This window comes from Bombus huntii, chromosome 6 (assembly GCF_024542735.1).
Source record: "Bombus huntii isolate Logan2020A chromosome 6, iyBomHunt1.1, whole genome shotgun sequence".
NCBI lineage: Eukaryota > Metazoa > Arthropoda > Insecta > Hymenoptera > Apidae > Bombus > Bombus huntii.
This window is the reverse complement of record NC_066243.1, coordinates 9,328,754-9,353,091: the sequence shown is the minus strand read 5'-3', so window position 1 is coordinate 9,353,091 and position 24,338 is coordinate 9,328,754. Positions and strand designations below refer to the sequence as shown.

The following is a 24,338-nucleotide window of genomic DNA, read 5'->3' as shown; positions in this document are numbered from 1 at the left end:
GGTCCGGTACACGCGTATCGGTAACAAATGCGAGGCGATATAAAATAATAAGCCTATTAGTCACGGGTCACGGGGATCTACCTTTTGTAGGGTGAACATAGAGCACGTGTGTATGCTTTGAATCTATCATTGTGCTTGGGATATTTATGACACGTGTTCCTATGTATCACCGCGAATGAATCTTTTTCTTGGACAACACTGACGCGGCCCTGATCGATTTTCGGTGTCCAAATTCGAGACTGGAAAATTGGACATGAACCTCGGACAAATTAAAACTCGTTAGAAATAGATCCTCTATCTTAGATTTGTGGAAATCCCAGTACTGATTGCTCGGTATCAGTGCGTTTTCGGACGATGAAAGTTAAAACTTCAGCGTTGGCGGAGTGTCACGAACAACTTGACTAATATCGTCTATTCATCAAACTTGCGAATTTTTCGAATGGTGATTGAACCTGGAACAGAAAGCGAGATATCCTTGTATATTTACCGAATGTCCAGCTGGACAAATTGTAAAGTATTAGGCCGTTCGAAAAGTTTCTTTCGTTTTATAAGGAAATAATGGATGCACAAAATTTTCCGTTTTGTATTATTTTATCGAATTACGTATGATCCATTTTGTTCTACCAAAATAAAGATCACAACGTTGGACAGATTAGGTTTCATGTTTGTATAAAGATGCATCGTTGTAAAAAACGTGTCTGTAAAAGAAAGACACTTTTCAGACAACCTAATACAAATTAAATAATAAAAAGAAAAAAAATCCTTGCATTTAACAACGCATATGCGCTACAAACACACTTAGTATAGGCTCACATATGATACGATTTACGATTCACAAATTCCAAGATAACAAAGACTCCTGCATCCTTGCCGAACATCTTATTAACCCCTTTTCTTATAATATCATCCGAGTTTCACTGTACCGTTCATCAAATTACGACGTAGATATCCTAGTACGATACTTATTACGGGTGGAAATTTACGAATAGCGAATTACACTCCTGGTTTCCTTACGAATCCATCTCTTCACTGAATCACTCGTAATACAACTGGTAAGAAATTTCATCGCCTACCGTTTCGCGCAATTAAATCGCGAAACGAAGGATTGATATTCCAAATTTTTCAAAAGGCGTTTCCAAACCAAAAACCCTGCGATTCGCTGTTGATTCGCATTGCGACGTGCGAGAAGGGCGAAACGAGAGGTCGCGAGAACGAAAGATAGAAGAAGAGAGGAAACGAGGGGTCAGGAGAGAGCGAGAGGAGCGGAACACATGTCGTTCGCTGTACCCCGCGGTGCCACGGGCTTCGATGCGTGGGATTCATATATTAAGCGCGAAGCACCGGCCAAAACCCGGCGATGCGGCGAGGAGGATAAGAAAGGTAGAAGGGAATGGAGAAAGACGGTTGTCGGGGGTGAGACGAGGACGGAGGCGGCAGGAGCAGCCATCGGATCGGCAAGGAGGACGGCTGCGAAGCGAACCAGAGACAGATGAACTAATGCTCGAAACCGCGGGGGGCTCGTGCTTTCGAGCGTCTAATGATTTAGCCGGTGCAACGACGCGCCGCTGGTGCTGGCACCGGTGATACGCGCGCGCGAGATCCATCCTTGATGCTCGCTGGATATTCGACCGACAACGATCGCGAACTCGATTTTCATCGGGGCCGCCATTCGTCTCGCCTAGACGACCGTCTAAGTGCCGCTTGATCGCCCTGGCCATCTCACATCCTTACGAGAAAAACCTTGAATTACTCGGCTCCGAGTCTTTCGATCCTCGACTTCAGTGTCTACGAAGAAATTTAAAATCGGTGCTATTTTTATTCTGTTAGAATCAAACATACTATAGACACTTATTATGCAAGTTATAGTACCATGCCAGAATAATTTACTCATAATTCTCAATGAGAATTGATTGTAAAATTCTACCAAATAAAATAAAAAATAATTTTTTATTCTGACTGTTTAAATTACTGAAAATTCTCAATGCGAGAATTGATTGTAAATTTTAATAAATAAAAAAAAAAATTCTGATTTTTCTGCAGAAACTTGGTACGTTCTTTCTACAGGAACTTGCTTAGATGGATACTTTTCTCTTCGCAGAAACATAAAGCGCAGATGTTCATCTAGATAATTTTTTTATACGTATATAACTTTTTGATCAACGGGTACTGGTCGCATTTCGCCAACTCTGATTAGACGGATACCTTTGTTTCGTCAGTGGAATTTTAGGTTGTTAAATTTCGAACAGTTCTTTGATTCATTAATCACTCGATTATGTTTAGAAAAATTTGCAGGTAGTATTATAGTATTATGATATTTGGTAGTTAATATTTATAAATATCGATTATATAATCGTGAAAGAAGAGAGGGGATTTCCAAAGAGAGATTTACAATATCATGACAGGAGACGTTTTCATAGCCAGCTCGCGTGATCGATTAACGAGAAGGACGGATCGGGCACGATCGTTGGATAATTCTCAAATTCGCAGACAGTATACGATCGTGGTTGAAAGCGAGCAGGGTCACCAATCACCCCCTACGGAAGGTCCTGGTGCTTTATGATCGTATTCGCAACGACCACGCGGTCGGAGAACGCGGTTACGTGCATGTAAACGCGCCTTTCAATCTCGTGAGAGGACGTCATATCGGCGTTCCAGCTTGGTGCCGCGTAAATTCGCGCGTACTATTTTCAGCGGTAAAAATCGAGAAGTTTCAAGTTGCGTTTAAATCTCCACCACATAAATACGAGTAAGTTAAAGATACAATGGTTAGAAAATAGAGATTCTGCTCGTGATTACAATAATGAACAACTCTTATTGTAGTTCACTGAAGGGTGTTATAAATTTTTATGAAAAATGCCAGAAATATCTAAATCGGTCGCGTGAGCGGAATTTCCACGCGAATTCGATGTATAAACTGGCGATCGTGATCGCGTGTGGATTGTACCGACGTCGACACACGATCGAAATTATTACAAACGTTGATAAAAGGTTCCTGACCTCGTTTTATAACAGTCCTTTCTAAATTTTAATGCTTTACAGATATCTTTACTGTTATAATGTACATTTATAACGTAATAAAGTTAATTTCAGGAAAGGTCGAGTATTATAGAGCGAAATTCTTAGACTTCTAAGAATGTTGGAGGAAAATCGATTTGGGATCGGTTAACGATTCGACAATGACGAAGACAAAATGATTCCTTTCTATGATGATAGCGCGACCGTGAAATAATGATGTTTAGTATCTTTTAAACGTGGAATAGGGCAATTCGAAAGTCGCTTTCTATTTTTGCGGGAATAATATTGGTGAAAAGGGGGATTTATTACGAGGCCGCGAATAAAGAAGAGGAGAAAGAACGATAATAGCGCGAAATCGCGAAAAAAGGGATCGGTCAGTGTCCGGTTGAGTGTACGTGACTCATATCAATGCATCACGTCGGAAAATAATTGTACATGTGGACGCAGGCACGCACGTTCGACGTAAATTCTTCACGTGTACAACGCTCGCCGTAAATCGCCAGCAACACGCGGCTTGCTCCCTTTTTTCTTATTTTTTTCTTTACCCTCCGTTCGTAAATTTCTTCCTTATCGGGAGTAATTTACGTCTGGCCTGCCGAAAAAATAGCGCGATTCTGCAAGCTGCACTTTTCCACCCTTTCCTTCCCTCCATTCTTTTTATTTCCTTCGAGGAAAAAAACTATCCCGCGTTTCTTTTTACAAGAACAATGGGTTGCTCGTTTTAGAACTTTTTTCTACAGATGTTTAAAAGGATTCTGAACTTTATCCACCATATCTAAGTTAGTTCGAAGAATGTTTATGAAAATTATTAACTTCTTCTTAATCCTAAAATATATAGAAAAAAACCTCTAAGTAAATAAAGAACAAACCTTAAAAAAATACGTCTGTTTGGCAATAAACGAATAATTAATTACTCCATAGCACTCTCTCCCACATAATTCTTCAGCTTTCAACTTTCAAGTTGCACTAAAAAATTCCCAACTACCACTCTTTCGTTCCATTAAAAAAAATCTTGATCTATGGAAAGTCTTCCAAGGTCACCAACAAGAAACAAAAAACGAAGGTACAAAAAGAGGCAGGCAACCACGTGGCATAGATCTCGTTTGACGTAGAAGTCAGTCGTAAATCAGGAGCTTGTAATAAGTCATATATCACGATTTCCCCTTTTCTTTTCTTTTTTTTTCTTTTTTTTTCGGATATTTTCCAACTCCTTCGTAGAATCACGGACACTGAATGGACAGTGCGGACGACCAATATTGTTCAGACACTGATCGAACAGCCAGCTTTTTCGCTTGATTCCATCTCCCTGTGAGGAGACTAACGTGGAAGACACACATCTCAGATAAAACGAAGCAACTAAAGGACAAACTAAAAAAACTCTATTCGCTCACGGGCCGACGCTCCAAACTAAACATACAGAATAAAATTACCCTCTACAAGACCGTAATAAAACCTGTCTGGACCTACGGAATCCAACTATGGGGAACAGCAAGTAACTCCAACATTGAAATACTCCAACGCTTTCAATCGAAAACGCTAAGATCCCTAATTGACGCACCTTGGTATGTAACCAATGAAACAATACACCGCGACCTCAAGATACCCACCGTCAAAGAGGAAATAGCAAAATATAGCGACAGATATAGCAAAAGAATCAACAAACACCGAAACCCCCTAATCACTGGACTACTCGATACGACGGACCAGATTCGCAGGCTGAAGAGGCACTACCCGCTAGACCTAAACGTTAGATTCATTTAATTATCCAAATTAAGCATATGCACTTACTATAATACTTATAAATTATACCTATCTATAATAAGTATTAACTTATTGTAAATAAACAGCCATGTCACTGCGCCACGCCAGAAAAATTACTGAAAATTCTCAACGCGAGAATTGATTGTAATTTCAACAAATAAATAAAAAAAAAAAATCTCCCTGTGAAGTCGATGCTCGTTGACCTCCCTTCTGCCACCACCACTATCCGCAAAAGACGAGTTTCACTTCCGTCGAGGATATATACGATACACGCAGGCGGCCCATAAGGGCCAAAACACCATAAACTTTTATAGCCAGTAGTGGTTTCGTTGAATTTCCCTTTGTGTGATTTATAGTCTCGCCTTAGCTCATTTTGGTTCGAATGAAAATTCTGCCGCGAAAGTGTCCTTCCCTGCTCATGTTTTTTCTCTTCCTTTCTTTTCTCGTCTTATACATTAGTCTTGTTACCTTGACTTTTCCTGACTTTTCCTTATTGTGTAGTTTCACTTTGAAACCAAACATCTTCTCAATTCTTTCTGTGCTCTGTAAGCCTTTGACTTTTAACGTTTACCCACGAAGTCTATTAACTGTCCGAAACTTTTTTGTTACATTGTAGTTTCAGAGATTAAAATTTGGAAAGTGTTTTGAGCAAGGTGCATCTTTTTATTTGGATTTTTTACAAAATAGAAAATCCAGGGGCGCATGTGCCACAGATGACCACTGCTACTGCTCCATCTATTTGACTACGCGCAATTTTTCCAACAAAGTGTTACGCTGAAAAATGCATCCGCAATTCGTCTACAGATCATAATAATGATATTAAAGAAAAACGATAAGAATACAATATGACGAATGATTTCAAATCGACGTTTGTAAGATTGCAACAAAAGATTTGCTACACGTTTCTTGGGAACGTCTAAATCACAGGAGGACCAAGCCACAATCCCATCGCTCCATTATGCGGCTGTTAGAACGAGAAATTGAGCAGTTTTCGTCGCAATTTTCTGGAACCTGCAGTGTGGTCCCAAACACGAGAACGAACTTGAAGATTCGGGAGTAGATGGGGCCGTGCGATGTACAGAAAAAGCCCCCAAAAACAGAAATCGAGATCGTGGAAGGAAAAGGAGGAAGATGACGGGGGTGGAAAAAGTGAAAAGCCGAGGAGAGAAAACATGACGTCGTGTGTCGTCGGTGAAAAGAGGTGCAACCAGGTAAGAATCGGATGGAAAATGGGGATGAAAAAGGCGCGGCAGGATCACTGTCCTGGCGAGAACTTGGTCCAGCCCTCCGCGATCCAATGAAACGAAGCCACCCAGGATGCTGGTCAACAATGATCTCCACCAAGTCATTCGACATCGACCTGAAATCACCGTTAATGGCCCGTGCAACGAACCAAAATCCTTTTGTCGTTTTATTGCGAGCAGTTCCTCGTTTCCTCGACTCCGAGATATTTTGCCCTTCCTGGACATGCGCATCTCGTGATCTTTTGATTCGTACGGAGCTTCCTGGGACTGTGGAATTCCATCTCCAGTTCCAACTTTAGAAGAACGAGAGAATTACAATTTTCAGTATTTGGGACGAATTTCGTGAAAATTTGAAGGACAGGATTTGAGCGAACATTTCTTGACGATTTTGCGAAGATCTCGTGAACAGATTTTTGACAATCTTCTGAAAATTTCATCGATAAATTGAGGTACATTGTCAGTGAAAATTTGACCAGGCGCTCCGAGAGATTCAGCTACGAAGAACTATAGAATGATAATTTTCTTAATAAATCAATCATCCGAAGAAGATAAGGACAGAGAAATACGTTAACTGAGTTCTACAGATAATTCCTATAGGCAACATTGCAAAGTTTGTGCGTATTTTTATAATGTTCCTACTGCCTGTACAGGTAATTATGCCTCGTAGATTCCTCACAACCTATAGAAACATATGTCGTAAAAATGTTTCACTGGTACAAGATTCAATCGTTGATCCAGCTCCAAAATTCGTCAATTACTACCATTGTCCTTTGACTAATAAAACTGTAGAGACTTTCCTGTTTACCACACGACCAAAAAAAGTCTCTCCATTCAACTAGATTAATTTCGGTCGCGGAGAGACGAGCTTGATTTCCGAATCAGAATTCACGGTGCCCCGTCATAAACGCAGACAGGTATAGGATACGTAGAGAGAGAAAAAGAGGAAACCGAAAGAAACTGACGCAATGGGTGGCTTGATTATAATAGAGGTATCATTCCGCTGAACGACACGCTTCCTCTTCCCCTCGAATAATTGCAAATGGCGTCCTTTTATGCCGCAGGGGCGGCTGATCAAAGCCGCGGATAAATAAAAGATAATCATCTAATTATTCCATTCAAACGGTCGACTGCTGCCTCTCCACACATTCTCCGAGCTACGATTGCGTTGCCCGGTCATTAAGATCTCCGCTGATCGTGTTTCTCCATCTTTCCTACTCACCCGATTCTCGACGAATCACTGTGACCAAGGACGAGGGTGTGTTGCGATACAATGCGCGCCGAACTTGATATCGACTTAATTGTAATGGGACTTGAACGCCCCCGGTGGTAATTATGCGGCGAGATCCGATTATGCAGGACTATGCACTAACTATCGATCGTTTGTTTCGAGTTCGGATCGAGCTGCTTCCCTTTTGGTTACGGTGACGTGTGATCTGTGATACGGACCATCATAATGGAGCACAAATGATGGCTGATATACATCGAGTCTATTAAAAGCCTAACGTATCTAACGCCAAGAATCTAATGCATCAATCATAAAAATAGAAACAGATTGAAAGACAGTTGCTGCAATTATGCAACAAATAAAATTGATTGGTCCGAGCGTAAAATAATTAAGCACTCTTTCCAACTGACCTCGTACTACGATACATTTTTCACACAAGAAGATCAGGTTGTTCGTTGAATCGACAAAAACTGAAAATGTTACCATATCACGGGAGATCACGAAGATCGTGTCGGGTTAAAGTCACTTAAAAATTAAAGAACGTTTTCGAGATGATTTCGTTGGTGGACAAGGTCATTTGGAAGTTACGGAAGGTCACTCGGGTCGAGTTACAAGTTCTCAACATCACGAAGTCACGTCGCTAACACTCAACATCCCTATGAAGTAAAGGACTAGGATCAAAATACCCTGAGTGGTAACGTGATCCATGGATGTCTGCTAGGTGTGACCGAGAAACGTGCACAGGTGAGACAGCGTGTCTGCTCGATTGCCGATAAGAATCTGTCACAGTTGACTGGCTGGTATACTAATACCAAATGACAAGATACTTACTACCAGATAAAATGCCGGGAGGTTCGACCAGTCCTAACCCCGATGCTACGACAATCTCCAGCCACCGACTTCTTCTGCGAATATCCTAGGGGAATCTAGTACCTGAAACGTAGAATAAAAGTAATCTAAAAATCGTTTCAAGATTTTTCTATCATAGAAAAACACTCGACTTTCTTTCAATTCAGATATTTTTAATTTTTAAGGGTTGAAACCTGAGAAAACTATCCAGTCATCCCGCGTTATCTAGCCTTAATTTTATAATACGCCATCGTACGAAGATTCTCCAAATTTTCTCCCTCTCCGGCTTTATTTTTTACTATACATAGAAACTAGCCCATTTTTGTCGTCACTTCGCTATCACTTTGCAAATGATCAAAGCTGTGACGGAATACGGTATCGAGGAAACGTCGAAAGTAATTCTAAAACGATGCACGGCCGTGTTATAAGAAATCAACCAAGGGATCTAAGGAGAGTATAAGTCGATAGAACTTTTCCTTCTAATTCCTGAAGCCAGATTTCGATGGACGCGTCTATATCGAGGTGGGTCCATGCGGTTGAGTGGATGACTGACTCTGGCATTGTCGTTCGGCGAGATATACGACTGCCTGTTCCCAGAAACAGTTTATATTCCGTCCGCAGGCCCCGGAGATCGTTATATGCCTACCTGACCCAAAAGATCCTGGTCGCCTGTTCGGAAGCGCTCAGTTTTCGGATTCTGCGTTCGAAGGCACTCGGTCAGGGCCGCTTCTACGGATGCCTTCGCGATCAATTTCGAGAACTTACACCTCCTCGGCGCGCATAACTTCGCCTCGACCGGAATTTATAGCGGCTAACCGTTCTCGCCGGGGACGCTTCGCGGATCGTTATTCTTCGAAACGCCTTGGAAAACTTGTAGCTTCGGGGGAGATTCGTTTCTGAGGAAGACTACTCGGTAAAATTGGTTTTGAGTTGTGTATACCTTGTTGGAGTGGATAAAGAAGCACAAGTTGAGTGGAAGACATGGATGGAGGTGGATGTTTCGACTGTTAGATGATTAATATGATGGAGGAAGTAAAACGATCAATCCAGTTTTAACAAATAGAACATATCGAATCTGACTTGAATATTTGACAACGGAAATATTCGTTTCATTTCTGAATCCCAAATTAGCCGATCTGAAGACTGATGGACTAAGCCAAACGGAGAGTCATTTGAAAATGTCACGTTTCTTAGGACTCGTGATGAGAATCTTCACGTGTTGGTCCAGCAATGTTTTATAGACTATCCTGAACGTAACTTTCCAATGATGTAATTTTCCAATATTGCTATCTACAAATCTCGCATAATCTCGCGTTCACCGCCAATTTTTCATTCATCGTGCAAAGTTTCCCCATAGTCACACGTTCCATTTTTCGTCTTTGCATGCAACGCAACGCATCTCGGTTCCACCACTGTATCGTTCATTCGTTTACCGTTTCGATATCTCAAAGACGAGCGAACGACTGGAAATCACTCTGAAAGAACATGCGCGCGTGTTGCCCAATAACCACGCGCCAACTTTCTATCGGAATCGATCGTCAACGGATGCTATCGATCCACGTAATTGCCAGGACAATTAACCTGGCCGTATAGCGTCATGAAAGTGCGATAAGGCTGCCGTTTTATCGGGTCGATCTGGACGAGCAGCCGGCAGGTGACACGGAGACGCGCCACCCGCCGCGCGTTCTCGCGCGCGTAGGCGCGAACAATGTTAACGAGAGGACGCGCGGCAAAAGAATTTACGCGGCAATGCTGCCCGCGCCAAGTGACAAATTCACTTCGCTGGCTTCTCGCCACGCGAATAGAAATCGCGTTTCAAAACCAAGTGGATGGCGCTTGAAATTAGATACTTGTCCGCACGATTTGCGATCTCCATAGCATTTGTAGCGCTGTTCTTCAGTAGCCAGCTGCAGGTAGGTGTTGAAGGGATGATTTAAATATTTCGTACGAAACTAAGCAGATACCTGCTAACACTTTTTGTGGTATCGCAAATAGTTTGATTCATAGTGTCGGCTTTGATAATGAGATGCAGATAATAGAATTGGAGTATCGAAGCGTGATTTTAATAGTTCTTAGCAACTATTACGCATTAGAAGATAATTTATATTTGAATAATCTTCAAACTAAATCCAAGTCTCTTAAGATCGTTTCATCCCTACACTGTCTTCAAATAAAGAGAATAAATAATCGAATATTTAAACCATTAGTCTACAAAACTTATACCCGTTCACACAAAAGATCATTAATAACCAAACCACTGCTTTCTCTCGCCATCCAACCAAATTAAATTAAACTGACCTTAACCCATACTAAAAGTTCAAGAAACGTTTACCACATCCTTATTCTTCCATCGTCTCTAATATTCATTCATCTCGTGAGCATTCTATTCTTCACTTCCCTGCTGTCAACCATTCAACTATCCAGTAAAATAAAAGGAGCGATGGAAGAGTACCATATGCATATTCTTTCACCATATCGAACGTTCGCTCATCTGGTAAACTTCTTTTTGATATACTTCTCTACTATTAAGCTTTAAACTGTCCAGCAAAGTAAGAAAACGACGGAAAATCTATCCATTGACGAATTCGACACGTCTAGCATACTCTTTGCATCCCGTGTTTCAACAAAATGGCGTAGAAATCGAGGTTTCGCAATTCGATGGACAAAGATGAGACAAAGATGAGACAAAGAAGCCATGAAAGAAGACAACGAGAGAGAGAGAGAGGGACAAAGAGAACTAGTTCTTTTGGGAGCATTGAAGCTCTTTGGGCCATAAATAATGCCGAATGTTGGGCCCCCATAAGTCAGGTAAACTCGGTCCCCGCACGAACTTTCTATAGTGACTTGGTGTATAAGGAGAGAAAGAGAGTGTGAGAGAGGAACTCGTCTTCTATCGGGCAGTATCTTCGTGTCTCTCGCACGACCATGGCGAATGGGCCTCGTTTGGGCCTTGGTGGTTTTCACAGTCACGCCCTGGAGAAGAGGTGCAGAGAGCGAGGGCGTATGGGAAAACGCGTACAGGTGCGATTATGCGCGTTTCAGTCGCGGACGTCTTCATAATCTGTTAACCCCGATGGAAAATAAGAGCTCCCCTCGGAACCACCTGCCTTTTCAACTATGGAACTTTCTACCTTTCTATCCGGATCGCAGGAAATATAAACAGATCGTAGATCATTTGGGGACAATCGATGGGGTTGCTTAGATCCTATTCAGTGATTTTTATATACACATTTTTTTTCTCTTCCCTTTTCTATTCTCTTTTTCTTTTTTAGATAGGAAATATATTTTTTAAATTCTTATTACGTATGGATTATTTTTGTATTTTGTGCGTGATAGCTCGTTTGCGGTAATTCGAGTTCTTAATTCTATTCGATAACTTTTAGGGCACACATCTCTATGGTAGATGACGAACCTTTTAAATTTCACCTGTATATCGATTATATTTATATATTTGTATATTTATGATACTCTGAACTGTTCGATTCTATTAAATAAGTTCGTAGACACCCGTCTCTTAAGCGAGCTAATTTATTTAATTTTTGCGAATTACACACACGAACCCCTGTTCATGATAATTTGTTCGATTTTCTGATTGTTAGACGTCAACGAGACACCACGATCGTTCCTGAAATTTTGTATTTTTATTACAAGGTCGTGGAAACGAATGTGCGCGTCGGGTAATAATGTAACGAGCTGATGAGCCACTCAATTTTTAAGTAGTCTCTTTGTACGACGACACAAAGCAACGCAAGCGCTACGGGCGTTTTATTTCCTTAACTTATATTCTTAACTTATTTATACATCAAGCAATTCAGTCGAGAAAATAGCTTCCTCAGGATATTTTTCTAAAAACCTGACACGATAAAAGCTTCCATTTGCTCGAAAAAAAGTCTCTTGATTCTAGTTAATCGAGTAGCACGATAAACAATCCACTAGATCGGCCTCGACACACAGCGTATACACAAACTTCTGAAATATTTTTCCTGTTGCCACAGTAGGAGCTCAGCTCGTTCAGGTCTCACGAAAGTGATTTTCCGTGCCACGTGGTATCGCTAACACGTCGCTAATGCCATTCGCCTGTTCTCTGATGCTGATACCGATCTCTTTATAGGGATTATTATTATCGAAAACTGTATGTTAGTGACTTTACTCGCGTTAATGGGCGCGATAATGGCAAAAAGGGCGATACCGCTGATTTTCTTAGCACTGCTGCAAGATGTTGCACGACTTTTACATTTCCCCAATCTTTCTCCCCGGGATTTACATATAAATTTCAAAACTAATACACACCGTATATATATATGAAAATTTTACATCATTACGTACATCGAAATTGAATAAACTAACTGTAAAATCGTAATCGTAAAAATTATGTTTTACTGCCGATTTTCTCACCAGAGATCTGTTAACCTTCCAAATAAAAATGAGCCGAGTTTCTACTTGAAACACGTTTAATTAAAAAGCCACGAGACACCAATTTAGAAACGCAATAAAATTAATGGAATGAAAATAACGATAATACACATCGAATCAAACTCGCAATCTTACAGTTTCTAAAAATGATTAATCATGCTTAATTTTTTCATCTGACGATCCACCAAACAAACCTTCGACAAAAATATTGCCATCTCTGCTTTGGATCATCTTCTCGAAACTGAAGAATATATCATCGGGGAGGATCTAGCGATGATAATTCCATTCCTTTCCGCGCAAACTGGTATCCGGCTCGCTCGGGGAACGCGTGGAAAAAAGCAGCGTCGCCTCGCGTCGACCTTAACGATTTTGGCGAGCGGCTCGCGTAACTTTTTACCAGAAAACCGGCCTTTTCAGGCTGCGGAGCCGGGGATCCAGTTTTTCGGGGCGAGGAACGAGGCATCGTCCGCGGACCGTACGATTGTCGTCTCGCGTCGGTACGCCGGCTCGCGTGCGAAGAACCGGCGATCAACTTCCTCGAACTCATTGAATACCGGCTGACTTATGTCCCGAGCCGGCGCACCTAACCGCCCTTCGTCCACGACGTCATCGCGAGGATCGCTAAGAGAACAAGACAGTCGACTAGCAAGAAATCCCTTGTCCATGTCGACAGCGTAAATATCTCCTTCCATGTATCTGCGATTTTACCTACGCGAACGATGGAGAAATTGATCGACAAGTGTTTCGGACATTATAGGATTTCTTTTTTCTTTTTTTTTTTCATTTGGTAGAATTTTTACAATCAATCCTCATTGAGAATTATAAGTAAATTATTTTGACGTGGTACTTCTGATTCTAGTTGAATCTAATGCTTAGATCTAAAGGGTAATGTCTTTTTAGCCTGCGGATCCGATCCGTCGTGTCAAGTAATTGGGCATGTCCTACTGGACAAATTGTAAAATCCAAATAAATAAATAAAAAAAAAAAGTAATTGGGTAACTAATGGGTTTTGGTGGTTGTTAACTCTTATATTGTATCTGTTACTGAATTTGGATATTTCTTCTTTAACTGTGGGTATCTTAAGGTCGCGATGCATTGTTTCGTTGGTAACATACCAAGGTACATGTATTAAGGATCTTAGAGTTTTTGATTGGAATCGTTGGAGAATTTCTATGTTGGAATTACTCGCTGTTCCCCATAATTGGATTATAAGATTAAAGAGAAAATATGCAAACGAAGAAGAATTATTGGTAAAAACGTGTAAATCGAGGTGTTCCAACTTGCTCTTGGGGATGTTCGGAATTTGCGAGAATTTTTGGTCGTACGCTGAAGGTTGGAAAAGAAGAAAAGCAGTTGTTGCGAGAAAGGAAAGTAAATGACAATGATGATTCTTAGAAACTACCAGGTAGGAAGTCTTCTTACATTTTAAGAGAGAGTTGGTTTGCGAGAGTCCTAGTATCCTAATGGTAAGAAAAGTTTCGATTATAATAGAAAATTTGATGATGTATATGTTCGATCACAGATCAAGAAATATCTCGTCGAATGCAATTATAACAAAAAGATTCATTAATATAAAGCGTAGAATATTTCTTGAATCTTCAACTTTACCGCTGACGATTCTAGTATATTTACGGTAAAAAAAACTTCGATCGCGATACTAAACAACGATTGAGATTCAGAATGCAACGGTCACGATTTCGCCGGAATATACGTTCCATCTAAAAACGCGGTCATTCCGCGGATAAATGAAGAGGTACGCGAGTTTCCAAAGGGCAAAAAGACACAGCTACGATCGGGTTCCTTTGATTTACGAACGTAATCGGCCGTGGTCGATTATAAATCCCGAGTTCTTCTCAGTTCGCCGGCTATTAATGGTGATTAATTATCATTGAGGGGGGAGGGGCGTGTAATTGAGTACGTTATGGTACGCACCTGCTAGTCATTGCTCTACGCGGGGCCATCGCTCACGTCACGAATGTAAGACACGTAGAACGAGGACACCGTCCGCAAGAACCGAATGGCCGAAGGAAAGCACCGCCGAGCCTCACTGGAATTTGTAAAAACGCGAGCTGACTACTTCGTTAAAGGAGTCTTGCGAGAGCGAACTCGCCTTCGAGGAATCATAGCGAACGATGAATCGACGATCAGCTTCCGATGATCGTTTCTAGAAATATTGGATCGTCAAGGATCTATGGCAGCAGCTATTTCGTTTATTCCGGCTGATTCAGGTAGCTGTGTTGCTTGTATTGCGGTCATAAATTGAGGAAGGAAACGTGGACGATGATGTTCGCTACGGATGGTACTTGTTATACTTTGTTGGTTAATTAAGATCTCCTTTGGTAGAATGAAGACTCGATAATTGCGTATTTTGAAGTTACAGTTTAACAGCGGAATAGGTAACAATGTATTTTATTGCAGCAGAAGTGAGAAACAATTTCCAAAATTAGGGTGTAAAGTCACAGTAATATCGTCGTTTCTTCGAAATAGGGAAACCAATCTACAGAATTCGAGCAAAGATAGAAGAAGCGATGATTGAGTATTTTGAAACGATCCTGAAACATACTGATAGAAGGAAGATGTATCGGTGACTATAGGTCCATTTTTCAAGAAGAAAAATTCATATCACCCAAAATAGTGACACCCATTCACACAAATCTATTTGCTCACAATAAACGCTATCAAACAGCACCACACTAGAGTCTCTCCCATCAGAGCACATTCTCCCCCAAAAGGAATCCTAACCACAAAGGTTGGTACTTTATTCACGGATCACCAACGTCGTGTCAACAATTGCAAAGTCTGTGACTAAAGATTCAATATCCAACTCTCTGACGACAGTCAGGAAAATCAAGAGGGGTGGGGGTTGTGGAGGGCAAGAAAGCATGGTGCTCAGAGTCGCGCGTGACGTCTCAACTTTCGTCGAACCGGAACCCACGGCGGTATTTGTTTGCCATTTATGCCCATTTAGAGCGGAACCCAGGGCGCGCGCCAACGACCCCCCTTCGTTCACGGCCTCGATAACGACGAGAAACGTTTCTTTGGGAAACGTTGTTCCGTCCTCGCGAGCAAAGGCCGCTACACAAACCGTTTCCCGTATTTCCACCGGGCCCACCAATGGCAATACGACGTTATTGATTCATTGGAACGGTACTGGACCCCCTCGTTGCTTTTCACGAATTCGCTTAGGTCGACAGGAATTCGCCACGCTTTTTCGACACGGCCTCTTATTCCAGTCTACCTTCGAAGCTCTGGTATCTCGAGAACAACAGCCTGCCCTCTTTCGTCCTCGTCGTTTCTTACTTCGTTCGTTTTTCGATGGTAGGTCGCAAGAACGATTTCGTTGCCTCCAATACAGTTTTGAAGAATTTGGTCCAGTGGACAGATGTTTTCGATGGTTTCATATGGTTGATGGAAGAGTTATAAATTACAGCCAAGCTATTGTCGGGGAAAAAAAAGCATCTCGGTTTCCGGCGCAGCAAATATTTTCATCCCTCGAGACTATGTGATTCTCAGAGGAGTATTCCACGATTTTTAGGATAGTTGCCGCTTTTTCTTTGATCTTGATCTTAATGGTGATTGTGGCGATTGGGAGCAGATCAATTAGGAAAGTTTGCATTAAGAGGGTGTCCTGAATTAGAATGTTCTAAAACAGCGTCCTTTTGTGATTTTTTATAGAAGAGAAAGAAAGAAATGAAGTTATTAAATTTTGAGGTATAGTTTTGTATATATTTAACAAATACAAAAAAATTTTTTTGAAGTCAAAAAAAGATTATAACAGATTTCTAAGCCTATTTCATGGGCTACAGTTTTCAATCAACGGGGAAGATCCACCTCGTAATTCTTGACCGAAATAGAAAACCAAAAAAGGATTAAATTACTATATATTTTTCTCCTCGATGAACCAAAAAGTTCGTCGAAAAATTTATTTAAATAATTGTTGTAGTGCCTTAAAGTTTATTTTTTCTTTTTATAAAATACATTTTTTCTTTAAACCCGCCAAAATGTTTAATTTCACACTATTTTCTGCCTTTTTGTTTTTAGTATATCGAGAAGAAAAATATATAATAATTTAATCCTTTTTTAGTTTTTTGTTTCGGACAAGAATTACGAGGTGGATCTTTCACGCCGATTGAAAACTGCAGCCCATGAAATAGGCTTACAAATCTGTTATAATCTTCTTTTTTACTTTAAAAAAATTTTTTTTGTATTCGTTAAATATATATAAATCCATACCTCAAAATTCAATAACTTCATTTCTTTCTTTCCCTTCTAAAAAGAATCACAAAAAGACGCTGTTTTAGAATATTCTAATTCAGGACACCTCCTTAAGGTGTCAAGGGAACGAATCTTCTTTTCGTTTTGAAATATGTTCCTCGAAACAGACGAAGAAGATTTAGGAAAAAGACTTTGGAATGAAGTAAGCATTCATATTTGAGCCACTTTAATGATCTTCGAAGATGGTATCCCACTGGGGGTAGCCATCCACATGTTATATTATTATACCACTAAGCTATAATATTTTACCAAATGTCCTACTGGACAAATTGTAAAATGTAAATAAATAAATAAAAAACTTTAATGATCAGCATGGAAGAATATTTCTTTTTTTATTATTTAATTTGTACTTTACAGTTTGTCTAGCTGGACATTCGGTCAATTTTTCTAGCTTTATTGCTAATTAACATGTAGATGATTACCCCCAGGGGGATACTATCTTCGAGTTTGTTTATTTTATTTCTTTAGTGAGGTCAGTGGGGTGTTTTCTCTCTAGTCTTCTTCTGATCATGAAAGAATATGTGATTAGTATTTTTGTTATTATTATTATTTAATTTTTACTATACAATTTGTCCAGCTGGACATTCAGTAAATTTTTCCAGCTGTGATTAATATTTAATCCTTCAGAAAGCAAACAATCGATCCCATCTTAGTCTGAATTTGAAATTACAGATGAAAAAAGCAGTTTCACCACCACATTTCCGTCTACCCTAGTACTCGAGCATGTGTTTTTAGTCTTGTCTAGTGTTCCAACTCACAAATATTTCAGCAGCTTCCGAATTCCGACTGCAGTGTAGAGTTACACTTACGTTGTCTGTTTTCTTTCGCCCTACGAGTGTGAAAAAGGGATCTCGTGGTTTAAGCGGACAAAAGTTCGACGAAGAAGAAAGATTGTGTGTAGGATAAATTGCGTTCATTGTGACCCACTTCCGCCATGTGCCCAACACACGCTTTCCGTGTAAATGGAAAAGCGATTTTTCACGAGCTGCGTAAACAGACATCGTGAAATCCTGTGACAGCAACACGGAATTCCGCAAACGGCACTTTCGGGAAGCTATTTGACCAGTTCGAGCACAGTCAACGACAAAATTTATGTGGACGCCTCGAGGACGAACGTCCAGGTCTTTCAAACATCCGCTCATGTTGCTCTGGATTTGAACTTTCTCTTTTCCGCCAAAGATATGGTAGTAAAGTGTGGGAGGAGATGACAGTGAAACTTGAATACTGTGCTTCACATTCTGTTAACGATGATATTCTTTGTAGAGTGAACGAAGAAACCTCAGACTATTCAAAGTTGGAAATGTGTTCTAATACAACTTGAAACTTAAATGGAAACTTAAAGCTTAAACCTAAGCTTAAGCTTGAAGCTTAAACTTGGAATTGGAACGTTCAAGTTTGAAATTTTCAAACTTTGCAATCTCGAAATTTTGCAAACTGAAAAATTGAAAAACTTATGATACGAAATCTTCGCTCCTCAACTTGAACCCAAAAAGAAGTTCCACTTTTGTTCCAAGAATTTGAAATATTTGATTTCTCGAACGATTTTACAATGCATCAGAAACACTGATAAATATTCTGAAAAATTGTAAATTCTTCTAAAATCGACCGAAGAAGTAACTCAGGCACAAATACTTTCGAAACGCGTTTATTTCTCGGCGAACGCCATGAATCCATCGTCGAGTCGATTTTAAGAGGGTGTCAATGTCTGGTCTCCGCAGGGGGAAACAAGGACATTATTCGCGGTCTGCCAAACTTCGCCCAGGATCACCCGCTTTGGTCCCTATAAAACGGTGCAAACGGCAGTCGTTACATCGTGTTTGTAAAGTTTATAGGAGATCGTGTGAGCTAGTATGTTGGACACACCCACGCCACTCCCACTCGGCGTGAGTCCGTGCCTTCCTTCCATGGATCCACCGCTCTCTTTGCAACCCTTCTGCATCTCTCGCTTCTACGTCCTCCATGAGACTTTTTATAGAAAAATTACATCAAATACCAAAAGCAAACAACTACATATACTTTAACAATATTTATCAAACAGTAAACAGTTCATTTCAAGCCATATAGATCCAGGAAGAACAACAGGATTAATTATGCAAGAGGACATTGAACTAAGGAACATTGACTAACAAATGATTCGAACTACAAATATTATAAGAAAGAAAAAAACCAAGATATATAATCGTAACAGAGCTAGGTTTTATGGATCGTTCATCTTCCATGTTTCGATTAAAAATAATGGCTATTATGTGGTCAAAAAATTGAATAGCCCAGTGATTCATCAGTTAAGTTACACTGAAACCTGCCGTGGTTAGACAAGGGAGTGACCGCCATTAACGCAGTCGGTATTTATGAACGTTCGTATAAAGACGTGTTGCTACGAGACAAACCACGGTCGTATTCAAATTAACGCCATAAACGCGACTCGTGCCCTCCGTTCCCTCTCTTCTATACTCTCTATTCTACGGGGAGCTAGTAGTTTAAAGAGCGTATAAAATATTGATCACGACCAATTAACTTCCAGGCAGAAGTCAAAAGTCCGAAGAACGAGAAGAGAAGAGGAGAGGGTCCAGAGAGACATTCAGGCATTCTGACTTTCCTTTGTCCGTTGCCATAAACTTTTGGAAAGTACACACCTGGAATTCACTTTCGACCGTTTAGCTTACGATCCCCTCGTAAACGCTGTCGAAACTGATGTTCCAAGATCCTGAACCTCGTTCTTCGAGCCGTCCAATTATTTACGACGTCCCCGTCTCGACTATTTTTATTATTTGCTCAGAAAATATTATCATTGGCAATAAATTGCTGGTGAGATAATAATGCGTCGCGATCAACAAATGTAATCCTTCCTCTTGATCAGATAAAAATCAGATAAAGAAGAGAAAAAAAGAAGGAAATTGGAAAAGGATAAGGTTAAATGGAATATTTGTACACGTTGTCAACGCGACACGTGTATGACATTAATGAAAGAACACTAAAAAACAAATTCTCTGGTCGAAACCAAACGGACGTTCCGAGTTATTGAGAAACTCCCAAGTATGTATCTGCGTATTTTGAAAAGCCGTAAAAATTTGTTTTTCTCAGCAAGAATATTTTGTAGCTTTACTTCATTCGAATTCTCAGGTTGGACAAGCTTTCTGTTGTTTGAGCGAAACAAATCGATCGTTTAATACTAATGAAAATTTGTTACTCGCTATATGATAATCTATTAACTATTAATCATTATTGGAATAATGAGAGAAGAATAAAATATCGAGGAGTACATCGTCAGGAAATACAGAAGTGATACCTGTGCTCTTTCTTTAACACGCCTAGCCACCGAATTTACGATCGAACAAAAAGCTCGCGGCAATAAAGGTGACAAAATATTTCCACCGGAAAATATTTACGACTCGCCATATTTCAAGGCAGCTCCGGCACGAGTGGATCGCCGTGCCAAAGATTTCTGCGAGGAAAGCGGCCAGTCATTGTTCCCGCTCGCCGAATCGACTATTTATTGGCATTCGCGAGGCTGAAGTACGTAAATCTTACAGACGAGCTGCCGCGAGGAGACGGGGCCAACCTCGAACCTCATAATTTGTTCTACATTGTCGTTTTTACTAATACGATCTCGCGTCCAATGCATCTTCGCAACGCGGATAATACTGGGGTAAAAAATGAACCAATTCTGATAGCACGAAGTTTCTACAAAAAGCCAGTTCCACGTCTTATCGTTTTATAAGGTGATATGAAAATCCATGTAAACAATAAGAAAGAACGAGAAAGAATTATTTATTCGCAACATTTTTCCTTAATCACATTTCTAAAATAGCTCAAAAATTTATCCAATTTACCCCGCTGGGGGTAGCCACCCACATGATAATCAAACAGCCAAAAAATTCTACCAAATGTCCAAATCGGACAAATTGTGAATGTAAACAACTAAATAAAAAAAAGAAAAAAAATTATTCCCACGATCTTTTCCTAAAATCAACCTCATAAATTACTCTTCTCGAGCAACGCTAAAACGATAATAATTTATCTCAATAGTAAGAGGTAATAAAGAAATATATTTATTTACAAATTTTTTCCTAGGATTCCCAGTTCCCTAGAAACTCTACATTCCACGACGTTCCCACCACAAAACACCCTGCACAACCCTCTTCCTTATACCAATATCTCATCGTAGCAACGAAACCCAGAAACACCGACTCGTCTTCAACTACAGTGCTGATGTCACGAACGACAAAGTATGGAGACGTCTGGCACATTATGTTCTCGCAAGAATCATAAAGGGTTGATTTTACTGGCGCATCGCGTTCTCCCTTCGTCGTAGAATTCCTCCTCTCTTCGGCGATGCAGCGTTAACGTTAGAGAGATAAAAAAAGAGACAGACGATGATGTCACCATCGTTTTGCCTTGAACTTGGCCGCGGAATTCAGGATTAGAGGTGCATCGCTGTGTAATTCTTTAATTGCATCGGCTAATTGGCTATGAGTGGCGCCACGGTGCCACGGGACATCGGCGATGACAATTATTCCGCGATCCAACGACCCGCCTGTAAATTGCTCCGGCATTTTTATCGTTCGTTTAATCGGCCGTTTCCCCGGTTCCTTGTCCAGCCGCGTTTCTTGCGTCCCTGTGCACGCGTGACGATCGCCAGGGACCGCTCTAACGACGTGTAATTTATTATTTTGCTGGACGGCACGAATTTGCTAATTGAGATTAAGCCGACTCTGTCGGTTTCGCAGATCACGATCGATGGATTCCCTCGCGGATCGAATACGAGGAACCTTTGCTATTGAACTTGGTCCACAGACTAGTGTGGAGTATATTATATACTTGTGATACTTATAATATATATTACAAATTATTTTAGTGTTGGTTATTTAACATATTGACGAACGAGGGGAACAAAGTTCTACAACTACAGAATTCTAGAAAATCGGGCTACATCGTTGGAAGATAAATCGTTCCAAAAATCCATCACAAACATGGTAACATGATACAGTACAAAACCACGATGAGCGACCAATAAGTGTTACGTATCTCTTACGAAACGGATGTTTAACAATGAAACACATGTTGAGTTAGAACATGTTAGAAGTAACGGTTGAACATTCTAGTAAACGACAATGACATTCAAAATTCTACGTTGCACGTTAGTTTGATATATTGGCATTGCTGACGTCGAACGTTACAAGCTCGAACAAGTGCGATAAATTTTAGTAATCGATGACTTCTCAAACGTATCAGTCGATCCGAATAACTACTTTCACATTCTATTTCTTTACCCTGAACAACTAATTCAAATCGCATTAGAAATACATCACAGAGATGTTATACGCGAAGAAACACAGCCTTTCCACGGCGATACTTTCTTAATCCTGGCTAATACTCTTTCTCTGAAATAGGCTCGCTCTCTCGTAGACACAGTGACGAGCGCAGTCGCCTAACTTTCGCCGGTGTCTGACAGAAGATCATCCGTAGAATATTCATAATGACAAACCGTCCAAGCCTCTCGCGAGCGATCGGTTCAGGGCCAATGTTATAAATGCATCCAAAGAAGAGAGCGAGAGAGAGAAGAGGTAGGACGAGTCGAGGGATCTATCGATAGCCGATATCCTCTGTGTTTCGTAGACGCGACCGCCTCGGCAAGATCGATTTGTGTCGAGGCAGTTCGAGAACGCGAGATGGATGGGCCAGAGCACGAAATCTATTAGTCATCACCCACACGATACCCATCGTCTTTCTCTCTTCTCCAGTCGGTTCTATCCTGTCTGCTCGATGGTGCAGACAGGTACGTCCGATCGGTGCTTATTGTGGCCGACCAATCGCGACTCGAGTTTCTGTGCACCGTGGAACGTTAATGCGTTCATGAAAGTAACTATCTCAGAACGACGCGAAAGAATTACTTAAAAGATGAATGAATTTTGTTCGAACGTTTGTTTGAGTTTAGACGATCGGTCAAGTTGTAGACGATTGTGTTGTACACGATTCGATTAAATCTCTGCCCTCTTCGTATAATTTATATTTGTTTAGATCCTGTTACGAGGCAACAATAAACGAATATTTTGTTTCTGATTACAATTGATATAATTAGAATAATTGCGATTATAATAATTGTAAGATACAAGACGGTAGATCTTAGATGGCTGTTGGATTGGAAACGTAATTTCTCTCATCCCAAAGATTATTTCTGTAATATAACGAAGATATATCATTGGGATCTATGTCTCGTGTAGATCATCGATGCAGAAGAAATCGTTCAAAACGAGCTAGTTAGCCGACTAGATTACGTCGGATGTCCCGGAAGGAGCGAGGAACGCGCGAGAGGGGCACGACTCTCTCGTCGGAGTTGCTCACTTCCCGCCACTCGGGAGCACTTCAAGTCCATTCACTCAATTCATTTTCATCTCCGTATTCGTCGACCACCCTTCTCTCTCCTCTCTGTTCTCTCATTAGCAGCCTTTCCGGTGTCCCCGAGCCTCCGATCGCGATGAAACTCTTCCTAAGAAAATTAGCCCTCGTTTCCGACCTCCACTAAGGGGAAGAGAATCGTAAAAATTTGATTGTCCCTTAATCAACGTTGCGAACGTGTCACGAAGACGAATCCAGATTTTGGATACACTTGGAGGATGAAACGAAGTGGAAACTAATAGAAGCAATGATGAAGGGATGATATAGCAGAGTCTGAGTGGTGTTATTTCGAGAAAGGGTTAATGGAACGTTGTTGTGTAAACGAGGAAAGATCATGGACAATTCGCATTGTTCCCATATTGCTGCGTCCTCTTCGCAATAGGACGTAGGCTTAATGCTCCTAGCTGATTGAGTGCACTCTTCTTTGTTGTACTAATCGACTCAATATCTGGCGTTCTTCATTCGCCAGACACAAAGGATTAACAATGATACGGGATGGCGAACGACCGACTGGACGTTTATTAAAAATCATCCAGCTATTGTGCACGCTGCTCGAGAAAATCGCCGCGATTATGACCCGTGGTATTCGTGTCACAGTAGAGAAGTTGAGATAAATATCCACTCAAATTTTTCTGAAGACTCAGTACTCTATGTTTGTCCCGTGTCTATGTTCTGTTTGTACTGTCTATGTTTGTACTGTGCCTCTATTTGGAAGAAAAAATTAACCAAGCAATGTGTGTGTGGTTTATCATAATGTTCATAGATACATTGACTTTTTTAAATTTCGGAAAATTTAAATGGGAGAAATAAAAGTTGATGAGATATTGATGAAAAAGACATTGAGGGAATCCTGTGAATTCTTTTTCACCACGTTAAAAGGAAAATTCGACAGTGTATGGATTGAGAAAAGATTTCGAACGAAATGTTCATAACTTGAAACATCGAACACAGGGAAAGAGACATATGTCATCGGGTGTAATTAAGTCGATTACAAAGAAGGACGTCTCGGTTCGACGAGATCGTGGCAGAAAGAAGGTCGAAGAAACAGCGCGGCTATCTTCCATCTTCGAGCGTAATGAGCGTTTGGTTACAAGATCAGCTTCGTTGTCTCCACGAGAGATCTCGACGAGGAGAGCCGGCGACGACAGAGGCGGTACACG

At 40.7% G+C, this 24,338-nt stretch overlaps 1 long non-coding RNA gene across 1 annotated transcript in view; it reads right to left on the bottom strand.

Annotated features, from left to right (window-relative positions):
- Positions 1–307: 307 nt before the first annotated feature.
- Positions 308–24,338, bottom strand: part of LOC126866352 (uncharacterized) — a 112,578-nt gene continuing 88,547 nt past the window's right edge. Inside the window, exons 2-3 of the long non-coding RNA XR_007689856.1 lie at positions 8,077–8,178; positions 308–452 (exon numbers count right to left, since the gene is read on the bottom strand). This is a non-coding gene — a long non-coding RNA (uncharacterized LOC126866352). The remainder of the gene's footprint in view (positions 453–8,076; positions 8,179–24,338) is intronic.